This window comes from Narcine bancroftii, chromosome 11 (assembly GCF_036971445.1).
Source record: "Narcine bancroftii isolate sNarBan1 chromosome 11, sNarBan1.hap1, whole genome shotgun sequence".
Lineage (NCBI taxonomy): Eukaryota > Metazoa > Chordata > Chondrichthyes > Torpediniformes > Narcinidae > Narcine > Narcine bancroftii.
Window position 1 is genome coordinate 53547346 of NC_091479.1, and position 22528 is coordinate 53569873.

General features: G+C 46.0%; 1 long non-coding RNA gene across 1 annotated transcript in view; it reads right to left on the minus strand.

The window, feature by feature from the left end:
• Positions 1-1027: 1027 nt before the first annotated feature.
• Positions 1028-22528, minus strand: part of LOC138745409 (uncharacterized) — a 53090-nt gene continuing 31589 nt past the window's right edge. The window contains exon 3 of the long non-coding RNA XR_011346245.1: positions 1028-1384. This is a non-coding gene — a long non-coding RNA (uncharacterized lncRNA). The remainder of the gene's footprint in view (positions 1385-22528) is intronic.

Sequence of the window (22528 nt, forward strand, 5' to 3'; positions counted from 1 at the left end):
TAATGGAGAAGGGTTCAGAGAGCTCATTGCTGTATCTGACCCGACCTTGTTGGTTTTCGTGCAGTTGGATAATCATGTTGAGGAACTTTGGGGGACATCCGATGCGCTCTAGTATTTGCCAAAGCCCTTTCCTGCTCACGGTGTCGAAGGCTTTGGTGAGGTCAACAAAGGTGATGTAGAGTCCTTTGTTTTGTTCTCTGCACTTTTCTTGGAGCTGTCTGAGGGCAAAGACCATGTCAGTGGTTCCTCTGTTTGCGCGAAAGCCGCACTGTGATTCTGGGAGAATATTCTCAGCGACACTAGGTATTATTCTATTTAGTAGAATCCTAGCGAAGATTTTGCCTGCAATGGAGAGCAACGTGATTCCCCTGTAGTTTGAGCAGTCTGATTTCTCGCCTTTGTTATTGTACAGGGTGATGATGGTGGCATCACGAAGATCCTGAGGCAGTTTAACTTGGTCCCAACAAAGCTTGAAAAACTCATGCAGTTTGGCATGCAGAGTTTTGCCGCCAGCCTTCCAGACTTCTGGGGGGATTCCATCCATACCTGCTGCTTTGCCACTTTTCAGTTGTTCGATTGCCTTATATGTCTCATCCAGGGTGGGAACCTCATCCAGCTCTAGCCTTAGGGGCTGTTGAGGGAGCTGGAGCAGGGCGGAATCTTGGACTGAGCGGTTGGTACTGAAAAGAGATTGGAAGTGTTCTGACCATCGGTTGAGGATGGAGATCTTGTCGCTGAGGAGGACTTTGCCGTCTGAGCTGCGCAGCGGGCTTTGGACTTGGGGTGAGGGGCCGTACACAGCCTTTAGAGCCTCGTAGAAACCCCTGAAGTCGCCAATGTCCGCGCTGAGCTGTGTTCGTTTGGCGAGGCTAGTCCACCACTCATTTTGGATCTCCCGGAGTTTGCGCTGAAGATGGCTGCATGCGCGACGGAAGGCTTGTTTCTTCTCTGGACAGGACGGCTTTGTAAGGTGAGCCTGGTGGGCAGCTCGCTTCTTTGCCAGCAGCTCCTGGATTTCCTGGCTGTTTTCGTCAAACCAGTCCTTGTTTTTCCTGGAGGAGAAGCCCAGTACCTCTTCAGTGGATTGCAGTATGGTAGTCTTCAACTGATCCCAGAGGGTTTCAGGGGACGGGTCCGTGAGGCGGGTTGCAACGTCGAGCTATGCTTTGAGGTTTGCCTGGAAGTTTCCTCTCGCTTCGTCTGACTGCAGTTTTCCAACATTGAACCTCTTTCTGGGGGCTTTATTGTTCCTGGGCTTTGGCTTGAAGTGAAGGTTGAGCTTGCAGCGAACCAGCCGGTGGTCAGTGTGGCATTCCGCGCTAGGCATGACCCTGGTGTGGAGCACATCTTGTTTGTCACTTTCTCGCACCAGGATGTAGAACCACTAGCAGAATTGATAAGAACAGAAAATAAAATAAAAGGGATAAAAATAAAAGACAAGGAATATAAAATCAGTTTATTTGCGAATGATATTATAGTATACTTAACAGAACCAGAATTATAAATAAAAGAATTATATAAGAAATTGAAGGTTACAAAATTAACGTAAATAAAAGTGAAGCAATGCCAATGAATAATGCGGATTTCTCAAAATTTAAGAAGGAATCACCATTCAGATGGCAAATGCAAGCAATATGATACCTAGGTAGACAAATAAATAAAATTCTCAACCATCTATATAAACTCAATTATTATCCACTAATGAAAAAATTACAAGACGATTTAGAGCATTGGAAAGATTTACCATTAACACTAATAGGAAGGATAAACTGTATTAAAATGAACATTTTCCCAAGGATATTATACCTATTTCAGGCATTGCCAATACACTTGACAGAGAAATTCTTCAAGGAATTAAAGAACATAATAAGGAAATTTTTATGGAAAGGTGGGAAACCGAGGATAGCACTAGATAAATTAACAGAATGGTATAAACAAGAAGGCTTACAACTGCCAAACTTTAAATATTATTATAGAGCCGCACAATTAAGATACCTATCAGATTTTTATCAAACAAGGGAAAAGCCAGATTGGACTAGATTAGAAGTAGATAAAATAGGGGAAAAGATACCTGAACACATATTATATAAATGGGATGAAAAATTGGTACAACGTAGGAGTTCTCCAGTATTACATCATCTACTCAATATTTGGAAAAAAGATTCATGTAGAAAGAAATAAAACAAATTACCAATTACCAAAACTAATATTGACGCAAAATAAGTTACTCCCTTTTACAATAGATAACCTTTCCTTTAGAGAATGGGAGAAAAAAGGGATCAAAAAATAGAAAATTGTTTTTCAGGAAATAGATTATTATCCTTTGAACAAATGAAAGATAAATACAATATAACTCAAGATACAGTGCTGGCATATTACCAATTGAGATCCTACTTGAAGTACAAATTAGGAAGCAGTCTGAGGTTACCAGAGGGAAGTAACTTTGAATATGTGATTACAGATACAATGATAATCAAAAGATTTATAACAAATATGTATATTAAACTGCAAGAACAGTAGAATGAAGAAATAAATGGTAAAACTAAACAAAAATGGGAACAAGGTTTATATATAAAAATAAAAAAGGAAACATGGGAGAAGTTATGTTCTGGAACGATGAGAAATACAATAAATACGAGGTTACGTATGATACAATATAACTGGATACACAGGCTATACATTACACCTCAAAAGTTAAATAAATGGGACCCAACAGTATCTGACAGATGTTTTCGATGTAAAAGAGAAATGGGAACAACAATTCATGCAATCTGGGCATGTGAGAAAGTAGAAAAATTTTGGGAAGATCTAAACCATATATTAAATAAAATTACAGAAAACAATATACCAAAAAATCCAGAGATCTTCCTCCTAAGTAACATAAAGAAGAAAGAATTTGGAATTGATTTGGATGGTGCACAAAAAAGACTTGTTATGATAGCTCTAGCCGTAGCAAAAAAATGTATTATGTCAACCTGGAAATTGGAAGATAATTTCAAAAAAAAAATGGTATATAGAAATGAATAAATGTATTCCATTAGAAAAAAATAACATATATTTTAAGAAATAATATTGAAATATTTGAACAAATATGCGAGCCTTACATGAAACACAATAGAGAAAACCTACTGGGGACATTCACTACCTAAATTAACGAAAGGAGAAGGAAATGAAAAGAATTGACTCAGTGGAATTTCTTGTTTATTTTTATTGAATGACAACATTGTTTGAATGGTATAATGTATCTTAGATTTTGTACTTTAAATGGATGGGGGTGGAGGTAGGGAGGGAGGGATGGGAGGAGGGAGGGGGGAGAAAATGGTACTGTATATATTTGAAAAGGAAAATGTATGTATCTTGGTCAATGTGGTTTATGGTGTGAAAAATTTAAAAAAAATTAAAAAAAGAAGAGACTATACACATCTACTCTATCTATTTCCTTCATAAATTTATATACCTCTATCAAATCGCCTCTCAACCTTTTGCATTCCAATGAATAAAGACCCAGTCTACTCAAACTTTCTCCGTATTCTACATACTGCAATCCAGGAAAAATTTTAGTAAATCTTCTCTGCACCCTCTCTACCTTATTGATATCCTTCCTATAATTTGGAGACAAGAACTGCACACAATATTCCAAACCTGGCCTCAACATTTCCTCCCACCTCCTATATTCTATGCTACGATTTATAAGGCCACCATACCAAAAGCCTTCTTCACCAGCCTATCTACATGAGTCGCCACCCTCAAAGAACGCTGAACCGTTATTCCAAGATCTCTTGGTTCTTCTGCATTCATCAACACCCCCTCCCCTTCACTTCATTTTGTGTATTTTTCCCAAAATGAAGTACATCTCTCTTCTCTACATTAAACTCCATCTGCCACCATTCAGCCCTCTCTTCTAAGCCGTCCAAATCCTTCTGCAGTCCACAAAAACCCTCCTCACTATCCACAACACCCCCACTTTTGTATCATCCACATATTTACTACCCAATTTACCACACCATCATCCAAATCATTCATGTAAATGATGAACAATAAAGGACCCAAAATCGATCCCTGAGGCACACCGCTGGTCACTGACTTCCATCCTCACAGACAGTTGTCCACCATGACTCTCTGGTGCCCATCTGACTACCTCAACATCTATCCCTAGTGACTGAACCTACCTCACCATGTGGAACCTTATCGAAAGCCTTACTGAAATCTAAACAGACCACGTCTACTGCTCTACCTTCATCAACTTTTCTATTCACTTCCTCAAAAAATTCAACAAGATTTGTCAAACATGACTTCCCATCACAAACCCATGTTGGATGGCACTGATCAATCCCTGCCCCTCTCGATACTTATACATATTATCCCTAAAAATACTTTCCATTAGTTTACCCACCACCGATGTCAAAATTACTGGCCAATAATTGCTGGGCCTACACCTTAAGCCCTTTTTAAACAGAGGAACCACATTTGCAACACACCAATCCCACGGCACCACACCCTCCTCCAGTGACTGTGGAAAAATCACTGTCAGAGCCTTTGCTATTTCCTCCCTGACTTCCCTTAAGGTCCTGGGGAAAATTCCATCGGGATCTGGAGACCTATCCAGCTTTATATACCTCAGAGGTTCGAACACCCCCTCTTTGCTGATCCCTATGTTTTCCATAACTACCCCTTTTGCCTCACTTATCCTACACAATTCCATAGCCCTTTCCCTAGTGAATACCGATGAGAAGAACTCATTCAATATCTCTCTAATCTCATTTGGCTCCTTACATGCTCCGATTCTCCAGTGGACCAATTCTATCCTTCACTCTCCTTTTGCTATTCACATAGCATAAACCCTTCGGATTTACTTTCACTCTATTTGCTTTTCCCACCTTGTAACTTCTTTTCGCGTTCCTAATTTCCTTCTTAAGCTTCTTTCTACAATCTCTGTATCTTTCAAGCATCTCGTCCATCCCTTGCTTCCCGTATTTAATGTAAGCCTCCCTCTTAACTTGAACCAACTTCCTAATCTCTCTTGAAAACCACAGCTCTCTTGAACATCTGGCCCTGTCTTCTATCCTTACAGGAACATAAAGATTCTACACCTTCAAAATCTCACTTTTAAATTCTCCTCCACCTCCTTCACAAAAAAAAACAAATCAGCCCAAACCACACCCTCCAAATCCCTTCTCATTTCATCAAATCTGGCTTTCCCCCACTCAAAGACCTTCATCATCGGACCAGACCTATCCCTTTCCATAATTATGCGGAAACTAATGGTACCATGATCACTGGATCCAAAGTGCTCCCCAACAGTAGGTCCAACACTCCCCCCTCTCTCGTGGATACCTCAACATATTGCTGCATCAAGCTATCCTGCACACATTTGACAAATTCTAAGCCACCCAGGCCTTTCACTGACGGCGTCTCCCAATCTATATTAGGAAAATTAAAATCCCCAACTAACACAACTCTGTGCTTATTGCACACCTCAGCTATTTCCTCCCACATTTGCTCCTCTAGTTCTCACTCCCCACTAGGTGGTCTATAATACACCCCTATAATTGTAACCTCACTTTTTCTATGTTTTCATTCCACCCACACCGCCTCCCTCGACGAGCCCTTCAATCTATCACGCCTCACCACTGCTGTAATATTTTCCCTGACAAGTAATGCCACACACCCCCTTAACCCTCCCCCCCCTACCCCTCCAATTCTCTCACATCTAAAGCAGCAAAATCCTGGAATATATAAGTGCCAATCACATCCCTCATACAAACACATCTCACTAATATCCACCACATCATATTGCCAAGTGTCTATCCCACCTTCAGCTCGTCCACCTTACTTTTGATAGAGTTGAATGGAGATACTTGTTTGAAATTTTGGAAAGGTTCAATTTTGGTTTTGGACTGAATTCCTGGATTAAGTTACTTTATTTTAAACCAACTGCAGTAGTTATTACGAATGATCTCAAATCTTCGCCACTCACATTGTTTCGATGTACTAGACAAGGCCGTCTCCTCACACTTCACTTTTTAATCTGGTGTTAGAACCCCTTGCAATTGCACTCCGTAATTCAAATGAGATTCAAGGAAGAGATAAAGGACATCGTCTCTCTAGATGCAGATGATCTTCTCGTCTCTATTTGAGATCCTGCTCGTTCTATCCCTGCGATGCTCGCTTTTCTATCACATTTTGGGAGGGTTTTCTGGATATAAACTACATTTTCATCAAACTGAATTATTCCCAATCAACTCACATGATCCTATTTATGACAATATACCATTTAAGATTGTTAAAGAGTATAGTACATACTTAGGTGTTAAAATCACCAGGAAATTTAAAGATTTGTTTAAATTAAAATTTGCTCCTTTATTCACTTTTGTGAAGCAACCTTTTACTCGATGGACCCTGTTGACTTTGTCTTTGGTTGGCCGTATTAATGCTGTTGAAATGATAACATTACTTTGTCATATACCTATTTCAGCTGTCCCAATTTTTATTCCGAAATCTTAATTTGATGATATTGATTTGAAGAATTAATCTTTGATGACTAATGAAACTGATGGGCTTTTATTAACTATAGACTGGAACAGCCGTCAACCTCATTGACTGATCAAGGCAAACAAAGAATTATGGGTAGGATCGGTCTCGGGAGGCATTTCCTGTCAGCAGCACCCAATCACAGCACGACAGCGGTTTACCACACTATTATATTTCGAATGGTGAGGGCATCAGACTGAATCAGCTTCACTTGCAGAAACCTAAGAAGGAGGGAGGTCTGGCCTTATGGAATTTGAGATTTTGCTATCGGGCACTTAATATTCGCTGTATGATTTTTTGGGTTTATGACTTGGATAAATTTGATCGTCCACTCTGGGTAGATTTGGAATTGAAATCTGTCCAGAATAATTCCTTAGCTTCTTTTTAGTGTCAGCGTTACCTTTTAGACGACCTCAGATCAGTAAGTAGATTTCCAAACCCGTGTCCTCTTGTTGCGATAATTCCCATCTTGGGAAAAACCTTCTCACTATTCACATCATCAATGCCTCTCATCATCTTAAACACCTCCATCATGTCCTCTCATCCTCTGTCAGTCCAAGGTGAAAAGCCCGAATTGACTCACCTGCTTTCATTAGGCATGCTCTCTAAATCAGGGAACATCCTTGGAAATCTCCTCTGCACACTTTCTATGGTTTCCACATCCTTCCAGTAGTGAGGTGACCAGAATTGAGCACTCTACTCCAACTGGGGTCTGACCATGGCCCTATATCACTGCAACATTACGTCGTGGCTCCTAAATCCAATTCCACGATTAATCAAGGCCAATACACTGATCAGCTTCTTAATCACAAAATCAACCTGCACAGCTGCTTGAGTCTCCTATGGACTCGGACGTCAAGATCCCTCTCATCCTCTACCCTGCCAAGAATCTTCTCATGAAAACTATATTCTGCCATCCTTTAACAAACTGTTTAAAGACAGCTCGGAGGAGTTGGTAGCAGGACTAGGCAGCAGTACCATGTGGGAGAGCACTGTGTCTCCACTGGCTGAACACGCTAGATTTGTACAAGTGACAACGTTGCCATTTCTCAACACAGTTTGCCAGTGATATCTGATCCCAAGAGACAAGGGATAGACACTGTAGAGAGCTGATAGTGAAATCAGTGGCCAAACCTAGTGGCTGAGGACATCAGCATATGTGGGGGCTGCACAGTTGGAATCTTGGGGCAGAAAGGGCGAGAGGAATATTATTCATCCTAGCTCTGCCTCCTAGAATCTTGTAGACCTCTATTAAGTCTCCTTTCATCCATCTTCACTCCAAAGAGAAAAGTGTCAGCTCTGGTTAAGACTTACTTTCCTATCCAGGCAAATTCCTGGGAACTCTGTTCTGCACCCTCTCCATAGCTTCCACATCCTTCCTATAATGGATGATGGTAGATGGGGATAGAGGGGGTGGGACAGATGATGGATGGAATCTGCAGTTCTCTATCCTCACAGTCACATCAAAGTGAGGTTAATTACTCCCTGACCAACAGGTGATCTCTCTCGGACCAACAGGTGAATCGACCCTGACCTACGTGTGACCCCTGTCCAATAGGTGACCACTCTCTGATCAAAAATTACCTGTCCCTAACCAACAGGTGACCTCTGAACAGCAGGAGATATCTCCCTGACCTACAGGTGACCCATGACTAATAGATGACCTCCTGACCAAAAGAAGACCTCTCCCTGACCCACAGGAGACCCCTCGACCACAGGTAACACCTTCCTGACCAACAAATGACCCCCTGACTAACAGGTGACTTGACCAACAAGTGACCACTGCTTGACCAACATATGACCCTGACCAACAGGTGATGTCTCCCTGACTAACATGTAGACTCCTTCCTGACCAATGTAGACTCCTTCCTAACCAACAAGTGACTCTCTCTGACCAATGGATCACCCCAGGCTAACAGGTGACACCTGACTAACAGTTGATTCCTGAACAAGATGACCCCTGACCAAAAGCTGACCTTGAACAACAGCTGATCTCTGACCAACAGGTGACCCTTAACAAACAGGAGACCTCTCCCTGACCAACAGTTCATTTCTCCCTCATCAACATCTGACCACTGACCAACAGTTGACACTTGACCCATTGGTAACCCATGGTCAATATGTGGTCCCTCTCTCATGTATAAAAACAACTGACCTTCTCCAGCAAACCATCAAAGTCCGTCTGCCGGTTCATCTGTTGTTTTTAGGTAAGCAAGAACCCTTTAATGACTTTTTTGTGCACTCTTCAAAGGCCTTGCAAAAGGAATCAAGAGACAGTATGTCTCTTGCTGTTGCTTTAAAGACAATAGTCTATTCAACCTTAACGTCAATTCAGTAAACACCAACTTGTGAAATCTCCAGTGCTGTTCTTTACAACTTCTGCAAAGTCACTGTGGATATAAATTCTTCAGTATTTCAAATAAGATCTGCTTTAAAGTGTGTGTATGTACATAACCTGCTCTATGTTTCCCAATTTATCTCCCAAAAATATTTCTATATATTCTGTCACATGCCCAACAGGAGATCTCTCTCTGACCAATAGGTGACCACCATATGCAGGCCATTTGAGTCCACGTTGGTCGCCAGGGTTAACTGGCCCAACCTATCCCCCATCCCTTTTACAGTCACAATGGACTACCTGAAGGTACTGGGGATCTGGTTTGGAGGGGTTGAGGCATGCACTAAGAATTGAACAGAGCAATCATTAAGGTCCTCCAAAAATGGTCATTGTGACTTTTGACCAACAGGTGACTTCTCCCTGACCAATATGTGACCCTTGACCAACAGATAACCCCTGACCAAGTGATCCACTGCATAACCAAGAGAAAACCTTTCCCTCACCCAAACGGGGCCCCTGTCCAACAGGTGACTATAACCTGCCAACAGGTGATGCCGGATCCACCTTTGAGCCTGCCCTGACCCACAAGTGGCCCATAACCAACAGGTGACTCCTGATTCATAGAAGACATCTTGCTGACCCACAGGTGGCCCTGACCCACAGGTGATTCCTTCCTGATCAATAGATGAATCCTTCCTGACTAACACGTGACTTTTCACCAAACAGAATTCTACCTAGCCAAAAGGTGACCCCTGACCTGCAGGTCACCTCTTCCTGACCAGCAGGTAACCCTTGACCAACAGGTAACTAACTACTCCTTGACCAAACATGCCCTGTCCTGACCTAGATGTCCACTTGACCAACAGATGACCTGTCCCTAACCAATTCATGACCATTGTCCAGCAGGTGACAACCTGACCAACTGGCAACCACTCTCTGAATAACAGGTTACCCCTGATGAACAGATCACCTCTCCCTGACCAACAGGTGACCTCGGAACAACGGGTGACCCCTGAACAACACATGACATCTGAATAACACGTCCCCTTCAAAAACATACTGGGGTGTACGTCAATGGGGTGTAAGGACTTGTAGGACCGAATTGGTGGCCTGTTACAGTGCTGTTTGTCTAATTATAAAAATTAAAGAAAAACAGGTGACCCCCTCCCCAAGAGTTAACTCTGCCTGAGCAACAGAGTGAGGAGTCTGAGGAGATTTGAGATGTCACCAAAGACTTGCCAATTTCTACCGTTTGCATCACCTGAGCTGCCAATACACAAGACAAGAAAAGGCAACAGAATGTTGTGAACTCAGCCAGTGCCACCATGGGCATTAGTCCCCACTCCATCGAGGACATTTACAAGAGGCGGTGTCTCAAGAAACCAGCCACTATCCTCAAGGATCCCCACCACCTGGGCCATGCCATCTTCTCACTGCTACCATCGGGATGGAGGAACAGAAGCCTGATGAACACCCAACAGAACAGGACAGCTTCTTCCCCTCTGCTCACAAGAGCCCGATAGCTATTTAATTAACACTGTTCTTGAAGCTTGGGGTGGGGGGAGGTGGTGTCAGGCAGAAGGTTTGTGAACTACGACCACCTGCAACCTTGAGACATGGCCTTGTGACCCTCGCTGTGCCAGTGCTGTCAGGCGTGGGGTTGGCCATGGTTGGAGCATGCTGGGAGCAGCACCGTGCATGCTGGGAGCAGTGCCAGGCATTCTAAGGGCAACAAAGTGCCGACTGTGATGGCTATTTTTGTGAGAACAGCCTTCTACTCAAAACAGAGATGCTGCATGAGGGAGAGTTGACTCTTGAAGAGGTTTGTCAGTTGTCACCTCAGTGGCTGGCATATTCAAAGTGTTTTATTCTGTGTAACAAGGCAATAAACTGATAACATCTATGAAGAAGGCAACAGTATTGCGAGCCTGCATCATTTCAAAGCCTTTGGTTCCTTCTGGCTGCCTTGCCGACTCCTGATACATATTTTTACAGGATGCAACTTCATCCACTTCTGAGTGGTTCCCTCAATTCCAGATCTCTCAAGGTTGCCCTTGCAGGTTGATAGGATCGTTCAGAAGGCTTATGGTATTCTGGCCTTCATTAGTTGGAGATTGAGCTCAAGAGTTGAGAGGTCACGTTACAGCTCGAGAAAACTGGTTAGACCACAATTAGAATATTGTGTTCAGTTCTGGTTTCCTTATTACTGGAAGCTTTGGAGAGGGTAAATGTAAATGTTTCACTATCATCATGTAACACTACATTTAGAATGTAACATACATGAAATTCTTTAACTTTTTTCTACCGGAAGGCGGACAGAGTGTTGCCCATTTCTCCAGTGCCCCTCAGAATCCTACAGCACCGGGTGTCCCTAGGCAGTCTCCCCTCCAAGTCCTGACCAGTCCTGAGCCTGCTTTGCTTCCAAGATCAGGCAATCTCAGGCATATTCAGGTTATTAGGGTGCAGAGAAGATTTATAGGAGGTTGCCTGAACTGAAAAATGAGGCAAGCTTAACAGAGCTAGGGCTTTTCCCTTTGGAGTGAAGAAGGATAAGTGGTGACAATAGAGTCCTACAAGATTATGAGGGCATTGGTAGGGTGGACAGGCGGCAACATTTTCCTGGGGTGAGAGGGGCAAATACCAGAAGACAGAGAAGTGTTAATGAGATTCTTTCTCAGAAAGGATGTGATGTTGTTGGAGATGGTGCAGAGATTTACTAGGATGATTCCTGGAATGCAGGGGCTGGCGTATGAGGAACATTTGGCACCACAAGGGTTGTATACGTTGGAGTATAGGTGAATCTCATAGAGATCTTTTGAATATTGAAAGATTTTGACAGAGAGAATGCAGATTAGATGTTTCCCTTGATAGGTGAATTGAGGACAAGGGTCATCGTCTTAAAATTAGAAATTATTCATAGAGGAGGAACTTCTTTCGTCAGAGGGTCGTGGATCTGTGGAACTCACAGCCGCACAAGGCAGTGGAGGCCAGATCACAAGGAGAATTTAAGTAGGAAATAGATAAGTATCTCATTAGTAAGGGTATCAAGGGACCTGGGGAAAAGGCTGGAAATCAGGTGTTCAGCTGAGTGTAGAGTCATGGAACAGACTCGATGGGCCTAATGACCTGCTTCTGTCCCTTTACATTGTGATCAGATTTCCGAATGTTCAACGAACCATAGACACGATCTCATATTCTCTTCTTTTGAAAATGTAATTTATAGCAATATTTGCGCCTATGATACTGCTGTGGAACAATAAATTGAGTGAAATGTTCATGAGAATAAATTCGGATCTGGATTCTGCATTGTTCCAAAACAAGGTCTAATTAATAGAGTAGAGATACATGCTCCATTTGTGTCTGGTGGACTTTGCTTATTGTTGTACACTACTCTGATCTCGAATGATGGATGCCAGTGTAAGTTTGTTGTCTGTCTCAGTTGCTATTGTATGTGTGTCGTCAACTTCCAAAATGGCTATCCCCATGGTTTGCACGCAGTCGCCGTTGGAGTTGACGTTAACCCTATCCGTCGTGCTCGAGCCCCCACTATGCTATTTTCCACGACTAGAAATGGGACCAGAGGTGACACAGTCCAAGTTGGCGATGGCCATTGTTCACATGAAGCACTGGAAGGGTAAGATCTGGCCTTACGCACTTATGCTTAGGGTCCCTTTCTTCCGCAGCTGAAACTGGCTGCGCTTCTGGCATGTCAGCTCTTTCATGGATGCTTTATCTGGGAGTGAGATGGGTAGAAGTTGGGGAATATCTTTGATAGGGTTAGACCATAAGATTTAATGCATGCAGTTACCAGATTCTGGAGTTCTGTTTTGATTTTCAGAGAGATTTTGTTACCCTTTAGGCTGTGAAGTTCCTGCTGCATTTCAGTCAATGGAAATCATTTCTAGACTGGACTGGGGCTGTGCCAACAGAGAGGCTGGGTCGAGAGGAACTGTTCGCCCTGGAATGACAGAGGCTGGGGGGTGACTTGAGAGAGGCTTAGAAAATAGAAAGGACATGTGCCAAGCATAGAGAAATGTAATGTATTAATATGAACGTTACAGTCTGGTGTCCCATGACACACTTGACTCCAATCACACCCAATTAACCTGCCAACCCTGTATGTTTCGAAGGGTGGGAGGAAACCAGAGCACCTGGCAAAAAGTCACACAGGTCATGGGGAGAAAATACAAACCCTTCACAGCCTAACCAGGGGACACAACACAAACTCTGCCCACGTCACTCTTCACTCTGTCCTTTCATTTACACTTGTGGCTGCTCTCACTCAATCCCTCTGTTCATTAAACAGTTCTCCTGTCCCATTTCAGATTCAAGATTCCTTTGTTGTAATATGGCACGAGATTTGCTTTAATCTGTCCTAATTCGCAGAACAGCAGTAATCATCAAGAATCCGCACCACCCAGCACACGCTCTTTAATCGCTGCTACCATCAGGAAAGAGGTATTGATGCCACAAGCCCCACACCACCAGGTTCAGGAACAGCTGCTCCCCCTCCACTATCAGACTCCTCAACGACAAACTCAATCAGGGACTCATTTAAGAATTCTTAATTGTGCACTTTATTGAGTTTTTCTTTTATTCTCTCTGGATTGCAGTTTGTTTACATTTATTATTTGCTTACAGTTAGAAACATAGAACACTGCAGCACAGAAAACAGGCTGTTCAGCCCCTCTAGTCTGTTCCAAAATATTATTCTGCTAGTCCCATTGACCTGCACCCAGTCCATAACCCTCCAGATCTCTCCCATCTGTGAATCTATTCAATTTATTCAAGAGTGAGCAGGCATTCACCATGACAGATGGCAGTTCATTCCACACTCCCACCATTTTCTGAGTTCTCCCTAATGTTCCCCAAATTCCTTTCTCCTTTCACCCTAAAGCCATGTCTTCTTCTAATCTGTGGAAAGAGCCGACTCTCATTTACTGTCTATTCCCCAGAATTTTGTAAACCTCGATCAAATCTCTCCTCGTTCTTCGACGCTACAAGCAATAAAGTCCTAACCTGTTTAATCTTTCCCTATAACTCAACTCCTGAAGACCTGGCAACGTCCTAGTAAATCTTCTCTGCCCTCTTTCAATCTTACTGATATCCTTCCTGTAGTTAGACGACCCAGAACTGCACACAGTACTCCAGATTTGACCTCGCCAACATATTATACAACCTCATCATAACTTCCCAACTCCTCTATCAATACTTTGATTTATGAAGGCCAAGAATGCCAAAACTTTCTTTGCAACCTTTAGTTCTTTACATGAGAACATTGAGTCCAGTTGTGTTTGCACGACCAATAAGTGGTAATTCTGCCTGACCCACAACAAAAATGATCTGAGGGTTGTATGTGATGTCATGTATGTACTCGGACAATAATTCTGAAATCTGAATGTTCCTGACACTGGGGCTTTGAATTAAAGGAGAGGTTGGATAGACTGGGACTGTTCTCCTTCGAGTGTAGGAGGATGAGGGGGACCTCAGAGATCTTGAAATCTTATGTTAATTCACCTTTTTCCCCAACATGTAACATCAGAGGGGAAATTGAGAGGGGAAAGATTTAAAAAGGACCTGAGGGGCATAATTTTCACCCAGAGGGCGGCGGGGCAAGTGGAACGAGCTGCCAGAGGAAGTGGTAAAGCCGGGGACTATTGTAATGTTTTAAGGACATTTACCCAGGTACAGATTCAGACGGATACGGGCTAAATGCAGGTGAATGGAACCAGTTGAAGAAGACCACTTGGGTTTCAGGGTCGAGCTGGTCTGAAGGGTTGGTCTCTGTGGATTACAATTCCACGAGTCTCTGATATCAGTGACTGCACAATCTCTTCCATATAAAACTCCAGCAGAACAACAGGCCTTTTGGCCCTTTTAGTCTGTGCTGAACTATTATTTTATACAGATCAAACTGACCTGCACCTAGAATATAGCCCTCTCATCAAGGTACAAGCCCAAAGTTTTATTAACTATTAAAATCAAGCCGGCATTCACCACTTCAGCTGGCAGTTGGTTCCATTCTCCCACCACTCTCTGTGTGAAGAAGTTCCCCCCAAATGTTCCCTTTCAACATTTCACCTTTCATTCTTGACCCATGCCCTCTGGTTCTTATCTCACCTTAACTCAGTGGATAAAAAGCCTGCTTGCATTTGTTCCATCTACATCGCTCAGAATTCTGTGTCCATGTAAGCAGAACAGTGCAGCGGAAGCGTGCTGGGCCCACAACCCAGAGGGCGATGGATCTAGATATTCTTTGGGTGCCATGGTTGGCTTAGCAGTTATCACAACTCTTTTCATCGCCAGCGATTGGGCCCAGGGTTCAAATCACGTGCTATCTGCAAAAAGTTTATACTGTGAGAGATTATGCTATATTTTATATTGGTTATAGATATGTTTTAAAATGAGATAAATTGTGGCAGGTTTTTTAGTGGAGGTCACATACAAACACTTCAAAACAGATCTCATTTAAAATGCCAGAGCTCTCCTCAAGGCAGACAGTCCAGGCTTCGGGTGCCTTTGCAAAAACTTTGAAGAATGGCTATAAGGATTTCACAAGTACGGGTTAATTCGACCTGCTGTGGAGTGATGGATTCTTGTTTTGGAAAGCAGCAGATGAACAAACTCAGAGGATTAGCTCTGGTGCCGCAGTCTGAGTGCAGTTGGCTGTTCCCAGAGGATCATGTGGTTTTCTCTGTGTGAGTGAGAGAGAGAGAGAGAGAGAGAGAGTGAGAGAGCGAGAGAGAGAGAGAGAGAGAGAGAGAGAGAGAGAGAGAGAGAGAGAGAGAGAGAGACAGAGACAGAGACAGAGACAGAGAGAGATTTGAGTTCTCCAGTTCTGCAGTAGCTGGGACTGGAACAGGACAAGGTGGCAGCTTGTGGAAAACCCCATTTGGAAGATGGGTTGGGAGTCCTGACTTCAGCCTGGTCAAAGCCCTTGTGGTCCACACAAGAGGAGATGTCTGGCTGTATAATGTTACACTTGAAATAAGGGAAACACAAAAGGAATAGTGTGGTGACCTGTCTGATGATATGCTGCAGTACCTAACTCGGCCACTAGGTGGCGCAGAGACTCGGCACCCGGCCTAATGACATCCATCTCTCTCTCTCTCTCTCTCTCTCTCCCCCTCCCTCTCTCTCACGACCCCCGGGACCACTGTAAACACAGCAAGCAGCCAACTACATCTTTATGTGAGTGAAATAAAGCTGTGTGGCCCCAAACACTATTGTGCCTGTGTTTTCCTTTGATGCATCCTGCCACAATTTTTTCCACTCACATAAAATTTGGGTGATCACACCCAAGCACGACGAGGAGATCGAGGAGGAGGTCAAGCCTTTCATGGTTCAGATGTGTGCGAGCCCCCCCCCCCCCAAACCTGGTGGAGTTTGGCTCAGACACAGGGATGAGAGTGAGGACGCCAGACCCTCAGTGGACATCTACCAGGTAACGCCAGTCACCAGGGAGTCCCACATCCATCAGTGGAAGCGACAGTCCCCGGCCCCAGCACAATCGGGGCACTTAGAAATGAATCAACGGCAGCACTGGATGCTATGGCCGGAAAGCCTGGAACTAGACCCCTGAGACCCTTGCATACGCACGCATTTCAGTCACTGCAGACATTGTTTCCTGAATCACAGTCACGTGCTGATGCCCACTGCCCACCCAGAAGACCTTTTCATGCAGCTGGTGGCCCAGCTGGGAGACCTCCTGTACACATTAGTCCAGAACTGCGCCTCATACAGGGAGGCTATGGACATGCTCCAGTCCCACTATCTCCAAGGGGGAGGTGAAGTTCACACGAGACACTGTCTCCTAACCAGAAGACAGCAACCAGGGGAGTCCTTCCGGGATTTCATGCTCTCAGTAAGAGCCCCAGCACGGGCATACAACTTCTGTGCTAGAATAGCACAGCAAATAGCACAGGACCTGATGAGGGACACTCTGGTGGCAGGGGTCCGGTCAAACAAAATCCGCCAGCGGCTATTAGAACAAAGCACGGTGTCCCTGGAAGAGACTTTTAGGGTGGCAAAGGCAATGGGAGATGGCTAGAAACAACCTTGGGGAATACCTTCCCAACCACAACGCCAAGCACATCATTCCAACTCTGCTAGATTCGCTGACACCCCGCCAAGATCGGGCCGAGAATGTGGAGATGACAACGGCTGCAGCAATGGCAGCTCAGCTAGATGTGACCTATAGATGCCAGTTCTGTGGCCAAAACCCCCACCCCTAGGACGCTGCCCAGCAATAGACGCGGACTGCTCGAAATGTAGAAAACAAAGCCATTATGCTCGGGTCTGCAGGAGCCCATGGGCGACCACCAAGACACATTGTCATGTAAATAGGCGGCAGGATAGCTCTGGTTCTTCCTCAGGTCAGCCAGGAAGGAATGTCATGTGCACCCAGAGGGAGCAGCTACCTTGAACCTTGGATCCAGAGGAGGAACACCACCATGATGGAGATCTTGAGGAGACCGAGGAGAGCACAATGGATTCCCTGAGGATCAATCAGATGAGTCCACACAATTTGTCAGAGGCTATGGTCTCCGTGCGGCAGTGACTGTGACACGAGGTACAAAATGGGAAGATGGACTGCAGACTGAGTCTGATACTGTGACACGAGGTTCAGAGTGGGGAGCATGTTTAATGGTGATGTACGGCAATCTTTGCCAGATACTGTGACACCAAGTTTAGAGTGGGGAGAAGGGTCAACGGTGATGTACGACACCGGGTTCATAGTGGGGAGGTTTATCAGTGAAGTACGCGAAACTGGCATATACTGTGACACCAGGTTCAAAGTGGGCAGAAGGTTTAAAGGTGATACAGGATACACTGTTGCAGAACCAGTGACACCGGTTTGACAGTAGTGAGAAGGTTTAACCGTGATGTATGGTAGACTGAGACGGATACTGTGAGACCGGGTACACATTAGTGAGACGGTTTAACAGTGAGGTTCAATGAACTGTGGCAGGTACTGTGACACCAGGTTCACAGTGCGGAGGAGATTTAAGGTGACACACGATACATTGTTGCAGAAACGGAGACACGGAGTTAACAGTGGGGAGAAATTTTAATGGTGAATTTCGGGAGATTGAGGCAGATATTATTTGACCGGGTTCACAGTCGGGAGAAGGTTTCACGGTGATGAATGGTAGAATGAGGCAGACACTGTGAAACCGGGTAAACAGAGGGGAGAGGATTTAGCAGTGATATACAGTAGACTGAGGTAGATATTGTGACACCGTGTTTGGGAGAAGGTTTATCAGTGATGTAAGATCATCCTGTCCAGAGAAAAAACAAGCCTTCCGTCGCGCATGCAGCCATCTTCAGCGCAAACTCCGGGAGATCCAAAATGAGTGGTGGACTAGCCTCGCCAAACGAACACAGCTCAGCGCGGACATTGGCAACTTCAGGGGTTTCTACGAGGCTCTAAAGGCTGTGTACGGCCCCTCACCCCAAGTCCAAAGCCCGTTGCGCAGCTCAGACGGCAAAGTCCTCCTCAGGGACAAGATCTCCATCCTCAACCGATGGTCAGAACACTTCCAATCTCTTTTCAGTACCAACCGCTCAGTCCAAGATTCCGCCCTGCTCCAGCTCCCTTAACAGCCCCTAAGGCTAGAGCTGGATGAGGTTCCCACCCTGGATGAGACATATAAGGCAATCGAACAACTGAAAAGTGGCAAAGCAGCAGGTATGGATGGAATCCCCCCCAGAAGTCTGGAAGGCTGGCGGCAAAACTCTGCATGCCAAACTGCATGAGTTTATCAAGCTTTGTTGGGACCAAGGTAAACTGCCTCAGGATCTTCGTGATGCCACCATCATCACCCTGTACAAAAACAAAGGCGAGAAATCAGACTGCTCAAACTACAGGGGAATCACGTTGCTCTCCATTGCAGGCAAAATCTTCGCTAGGATTCTACTAAATAGAATAATACCTAGTGTCGCCGAGAATATTCTCCCAGAATCACAGTGCGGCTTTCGCGCAAACAGAGGAACCACTGACATGGTCTTTGCCCTCAGACAGCTCCAAGAAAAGTGCAGAGAACAAAACAAAGGACTCTACATCACCTTTGTTGACCTCACCAAAGCCTTCGACACCGTGAGCAGGAAAGGGCTTTGGCAAATACTAGAGCGCATCGGATGTCCCCCAAAGTTCCTCAACATGATTATCCAACTGCACGAAAACCAACAAGGTCGGGTCAGACACAGCAATGAGCTCTCTGAACCCTTCTCCATTAACAATGGCGTGAAGCAAGGCTGTGTTCTCGCACCAACCCTCTTTTCAATCTTCTTCAGCATGATGCTGAACCAAGCCATGAAAGACCCCAACAATGAAGACGCTGTTTACATCCGGTACCGCACGGATGGCAGTCTCTTCAATCTAAGGCGCCTGCAAGCTCACACCAAGACACAAGAGAAACTTGTCCGTGAACTACTCTTTGCAGATGATGCCGCTTTAGTTGCCCATTCAGAGCCAGCTCTTCAGCGCTTGACGTCCTGCTTTGCGGAAACTGCCAAAATGTTTGGCCTGGAAGTCAGCCTGAAGAAAACTGAGGTCCATCAGCCAGCTCCCCACCATGACTACCAGCCCCCCCACATCTCCATTGGGCACACAAAACTCAAAACGGTCAACCAGTTTACCTATCTCGGCTGCACCATTTCATCAGATGCAAGGATCGACAATGAGATAGACAACAGACTCGCCAAGGCAAATAGCGCCTTTGGAAGACTACACAAAAGAGTCTGGAAAAACAACCAACTGAAAAACCTCACAAAGATAAGCGTATACAGAGCCATTGTCATACCCACACTCCTGTTCGGCTCCGAATCATGGGTCCTCTACCGGCACCACCTACGGCTCCTAGAACGCTTCCACCAGCGTTGTCTCCGCTCCATCCTCAACATCCATTGGAGCGCTCACACCCCTAACGTCGAGGTACTCGAGATGGCAGAGGTCAACAGCATCGAGTCCACGCTGCTGAAGATCCAGCTGCGCTGGATGGGTCACGTCTCCAGAATGGAGGACCATCGCCTTCCCAAGATCGTATTATATGGCGAGCTCTCCACTGGCCACCGTGACAGAGGTGCACCAAAGAATAGGTACAAGGACTGCCTAAAGAAATCTCTTGGTGCCTGCCACATTGACCACCGCCAGTGGGCTGATAACGCCTCAAACCGTGCATCTTGGCGCCTCACAGTTTGGCGGGCAGCAGCCTCCTTTGAAGAAGACCGCAGAGCCCACCTCACTGACAAAAGGCAAAGGAGGAAAAACCCAACACCCAACCCCAACCAACCAATTTTCCCTTGCAACCGCTGCAATCGTGTCTGCCTGTCCCGCATCGGACTGGTCAGCCACAAACGAGCCTGCAGCTGACGTGGACTTTTTACCCCCTCCATAAATCTTCGTCCGCGAAGCCAAGCCAAAGAAGAAAGAAGATAAATAGGGGAAGATACTGTGACAACAGGTTCACAGTGGGAAGGAGGTTTAACGGTGATACACAGGAGACTGAGGCAGATACTGTGAGACAGGATTCACAGTAGTGTGAAGGTTTAACAGTGATATACAATAAACTGCGACATGTACTGTAACACCGGGTTCGTAGAGGGTAGAAGTTTTATTTTTGATGTGACAGTAGATTGAGACAAATAGTGTGACATCGGGTTCACAGTAGTGAGACGGTATAACATTGCTGTATGAGAAACTATATCAGATACTGTGAAAACAGGTACACAGTGGAGAGAAGGTTTAATGGTGATATACGGTAGACTGAGACAGGTAATGTGACCCTGGGTTCACAGTAATGAAAGGTTTAATAGTAATTGACGAAAAACTGTGTCAGATACGATACACTCAGGTTCATGGTGGGGAGATGGTTAAATGGTGATGTACGGCAGACTGAGGCAGATACTGTTACACCGTGTTCACAGTGGGGAGAAGGTTTATCAGTGATTTACGGTAGAGTGAGACAGAAACTGTGACACCGGGTTCAGAGCAATACAAAGGTTAAACAGTGATGAACATAAAACTTTGGCATATACTGTGACACCAGGATCAAAGTGGGGACTGAGGCTGAAAGAGTTACATCGGGTTCACAGTGGGGAGAGGGTTTAACGTTATGTCCTGAGACAAATACTGTGACACCGGGTTCAGTGCAAAGAAAAGGTTTAACAGTGATGTACGATAAACTGTGGCAGATACTGTGAAACCAGTTTAAAATGGGGAGAAGGTTTATCAGTGATACAAAATAAACTCTGGCATATACACTTATACACGGTTCACAGTGGGGATAAGGTTTAACAGTGATGAACGATAAACTGTGTCAGATATTGTGATATTTGAACAGTAATATACGATAAGCTGTTTGATACTGTGACACCAGGTTCAGTGGTTTAAAGGGGGAGAAGGTTTAACAATGATGTATGGTAGACTGAGGCAGATACTAAGATAATGGCTTCACAACAGTGAGAAGTTTTAACAGTAATGTACAATAAACTGTGGAAGATACTGTGACACTGGGCACACAGCACTGAGAAGGTTTAACATTAATGTACAATCCTTGGGTCGTAGGTTTTATATCGGAGTATCCTTCTCCTATGCAGGTTGCTTGACCGGGCTGGAGAGGCCTGCCTCCCCTCTTAGGCTGAACCATACCTGGAGATCCACGGCCGCTATCCTCAGTCATGGGGTGGAGCGCCCTGGGCTCGGCCTGATTGCTCTATGCTTCCAATCTATATTGGCTCTGCTTCGTGTTCCAGGAATTAAATGAGCAAGATGGCAGGGCCGGGGCTGCCGCCTCCTTCTCTCTGCCCGGACTGGGGCCTCGCCTGCTTCTCTCTGCCGAGGCCGGGGCCACCGCCTCCTCCTCCCCTCTACCCGGACCGGGGCCACCTCCTTCTCTTTGACCGGACCGGGGCCTCCGCCTGCTTCTCTCTGCCGAGGCCGAGGCCACCGCCTCCACCTCCCCTCTGCCTGGACCGGGGCCGCTGCCTTCCCTCTACCCGGACCGGGGCCGGCGCCTTTCCCTGCGCCTGGACCAGGGCCGCCGCTTTTCACTGCACCCGGACCGGGGCCTCTGCCTGCTTCTCTCTGCCGAGGCCGAGGCCACCGCCTCCACCTCCCCTCTGCCTGGACCGGGGCCGCTGCCTTCCCTCTACCCGGACCGGGGCCGGCGCCTTTCCCTGCGCCTGGACCAGGGCCGCCGCTTTTCACTGCACCCGGACCGGGGCCTCTGCCTGCTTCTCTCTGCCGAGGCCGAGGCCACCGCCTCCACCTCCCCTCTGCCTGGACCGGGGCCGCTGCCTTCCCTCTACCCGGACCGGGGCCGGCGCCTTTCCCTGCGCCTGGACCAGGGCCGCCGCTTTTCACTGCACCCGGACCGGGGCCTCCGCCTGTTTCCTCTCTGCCGAGGCCGGGGCCGTCGCCTCCTCCTCCCCTCTACCCGGACCGGGGCCACCTCCTTCTCTTTGCCCGGACCGGGGCCTCCGCCTGCTTCTCTGCCGAGGCCGAGGCCACTGCCTCCACCTCCCATCTGCCTGGACTGGGGCCGCCACCTTCCCTCTGCCCGGACCTGGGCCGCCGCCTTTCACTGCACCCAGACCGGGGCCTCCGCCTGTTTCCTCTCTGCTGGGGCCGGGGCCGTCGCCTCCTCCTCCCCTTTT